At 44.3% G+C, this 3228-nt stretch overlaps 1 pseudogene; it reads left to right on the plus strand.

The window, feature by feature from the left end:
- Nucleotides 1-1561: 1561 nt before the first annotated feature.
- LOC120097641 (U4 spliceosomal RNA) lies at nucleotides 1562-1643 on the plus strand (annotated as a pseudogene).
- Nucleotides 1644-3228: the final 1585 nt, after the last annotated feature.

Below are 3228 nucleotides of genomic sequence, written 5' to 3' on the forward strand. Positions count from 1 at the left end.
TTTATTTATGTGAGCACACTGTAGCTGTCTTCAGACACACCAGAAGAGGGCATCAGATCCCACGACAGATGGTTGTGAGCCACCATGTGAACTCAGGACATCTGGAGGAGCAGTCAATGCTCCTAACTGCTGAGACATCTCTCCAGTTCCTCCCATAACTTTTTAATGAAGAGAAAACCTGTGGGGGTCACTGTTTGCATTATCTTAAAGTGAGAATCGAGTCAGTTATTACTGACTCCTTACATCCAAATTGTTCCACCTTCTTGCACCTGTTCTGAAGAGAACGGTCTTTATGTCTGCCTCTGCTCTCACACAGTGATTTTGTGTTCCTTAATTCAGATTTAATTCTAGGGGATCTGTCTTTTTGTTTGCTTAGCCACTGGGTATGGTACTCACACATTCATGCAGGCAAACAATTATATACACAAAAAGAAAATACTTTAAAACAAAGTAAAATGTCTCACGAAATCATTCATACTGACAATACTCTTGGTTATTTCTCTTGGATTTTCCTCTTTGACTTTTAGGATGTTTTTTTAAAAGGGTTAATTCTAAAGGGCAGCTTAACTTATAGGCAGGAAAGAGAAAACAGCTATATCATAATAGCTTCGGCAAAAGTCAGCTTGAGACAGGAATGGGAACCAAAGAGGTGAAAATCTAGAACAGTCTGCACAGCATCGTCTTAGCAGCTGTCCATGCACTCGTACGTGAAACTCTCAGCATACATAGCATCGCTACGGAATCCTTTACAGTTGGGAAAGTGCTTTGATGTGCAGTTTCTGGTTTCTGCAGCCTGCAATCCCTGCCGATCTCAGACCAGGATGAGTGATCAAGATGCTACTGTGGCTGTGAAAGCAGCTCCTTTCCAGTAATCACCAAGTCCCTGGGAGGCGACCAGGATTCACCCACAGTTCTGCGAGGCCCTGCATCACTACATGTGTTCTACACGTGGGGCAAGGTCAAGGCAGGGGACACGTTGTACCTTCTGCAAATAAGAGAGTTCTTATGTGTCCACCACACTCAGAAGAATCCGGTCTGAAGTGCACATACCTTTCAAAGTGATCAGCACTTCCGGGGAGGCAAGCAAGGATTGATGCCTTGCTGAGTTCCCCCAGTTCCTTTGATGATCAAATAAAATGAGCCAGTTCCATGCTGCTCCATCTCATTTCAGCAGTGGGAAGCCAGAAGGGGCCCTGGGAAAGTCGTTACTCACTCACTCTTAACTTCCTGTTCCTGCAATTCTACAGGTAGGGAAGGGCAGGCCAGGCAGCCTTTTGTTACATATTGTGTCTTCTGTGATCTAAAGTTGTATTTATACCACTTACCTTCTTTCTCGTTAGCAAACAGGATTTCTTTTCTCTCTGTATCAAGAGCAAACACATCAGCTATGTGAAAAAATGTCAACTCTTGTGTTTTTGTTTTTGTTTTTGTTTTTTTATTTCCAATGAGGCAGGTTCAAATCAAACCGCAAAGTCACAACAAATAATCAAGCAGCTTGTGGTGGGTTATTTTTTGCCTTTATGTGATTGTCTTTTATGGATTATTGTTTTAATTCTCTTATAGCTTTGCACCACAGCAGTATCATAGCCAGTGAGGTTTATCTGAGGCACGATTATTGCTAATTGAAAACTTTCAATTTGACAGATATTAAGTATGCTCAGCAGGAGAAAAGGAAGCAGGGAGAAAGTCATAGGGACCCCCCCTCCCAAGACAGACAGACAGACAGACAGACAGACAGACACACACACACACACACACACACACACACCACTGTGAGCTTCGTTGATCGAGGGGCAACCTCCTCTGTTAGTCCTGGAGAACACCAGACAATACTGGCCACCATTCAGGATGTTCTGTTTCTGAGTCTTGCCTGGGCAGATCCACTTCCCTAGATCAGAGGGCAAGGGAAGGAGCTCAGGTAGAAAGGGTCCATCCGGAACTCCAGGCTTCGAGAAGGAAAATCTGCTCCCTCAGGGAAGGACGGATGTAATAAGCCCCTGCCCCCACACACACCCACACCCAGTCTTGAGGTTTGTTTGGCGCCAAGGAAGATTCAGAAGAATAAAGATTCCTTCGAGGACACTAATTTAAACATGTTTAATTGGAAACCCCTTCATTGATGAGCACCACCCTTTTTAAGAGGCATGAAACATCCTCCTCTGGCCCACCAGATCCTGCATATGACTGTGGGCTCTGGGAAAGACATGGCAATAAAGGGTATTGTTTTCCTCTGTTATTAAGCAGATCGGTTACTTTATGGAGACGCTTGTGTGTTTGTGTGTTGGGGTTGGGGTGGAGTAATTTAAACTGCATACATAAAGCTCTATCTATGGTGGGGACAGAAAAGATTCAGCCAGGTTGCCAGGGGTGTGTCTAAGGAACCACATCTAAAAGCCACATCTTTTCAGTGCCAGCCCCAAACTTACTTAAACCAGAAGCTATAAAAGGTGTGTGTGTGTGTGTGTGTGTGTATGTGTGTGTGTATGTTTCAACAATTGTGTCCCCAATGATAGAATCTCACTAGTGAAAGAAGGGAACAAATTGAAAATGCTCTTTACCCACAGTTTTGGAGGAAGCTGTTCGCTAATGAAAATAAAGTGCCTTAATGTTTTTTCAACTCTACCTCATAATAGAGAAAGGCAGAGTCCTGTGTGGATAGGGGTAGGGGGGATACAAGACTGCAGAGTGCTTGCTTCTAAGGAGTCTTTTTCAGGTTCTGAAGAAAAAAAGAGCCTGAGACTTGGGGTTCAGTTGGATGGTGTGGGACAAAGTTTACTTCCCTATATTAAACCTATAAAGGAAAGTCTGAAGAAATTTTAAGCTACTGTTTAAGTAGAGATCTCTCCCGAGACTCAGAACACCACCGTTGGGTGGACTTGGGAGGGTCTGCAGTAGGACCATTGTTTGCCTCAGGCTTTGCAGCTTTCTCTCCAATCCCAATCAGCACCCAGGGTGCTAAGGATATTGAAGCCGCAGGGTTGAACATTGACGTTTTTCTTATGGGCCACAGACTTGACAGGAGACTCCCCACTGAGCAGCACCATGGGAGACTGTGGTGTTGGGTTCCCAAAGGCCCTTAGTGGGCCCCAGTCACTGTCATCACACCCTCAGGCTCCGCTACTGACAGAGACCATGTGCAACTGCCACAAAGTACATAAAAGCACCTCTCCAAGGCGTTGGTTTCTTCTGTTCTTGTGATTTTTTTTTTTTTTTTTTTTTTTTTTGGCA

This window comes from Rattus norvegicus, chromosome 16 (assembly GCF_036323735.1).
Source record: "Rattus norvegicus strain BN/NHsdMcwi chromosome 16, GRCr8, whole genome shotgun sequence".
Classification (NCBI taxonomy): domain Eukaryota; kingdom Metazoa; phylum Chordata; class Mammalia; order Rodentia; family Muridae; genus Rattus; species Rattus norvegicus.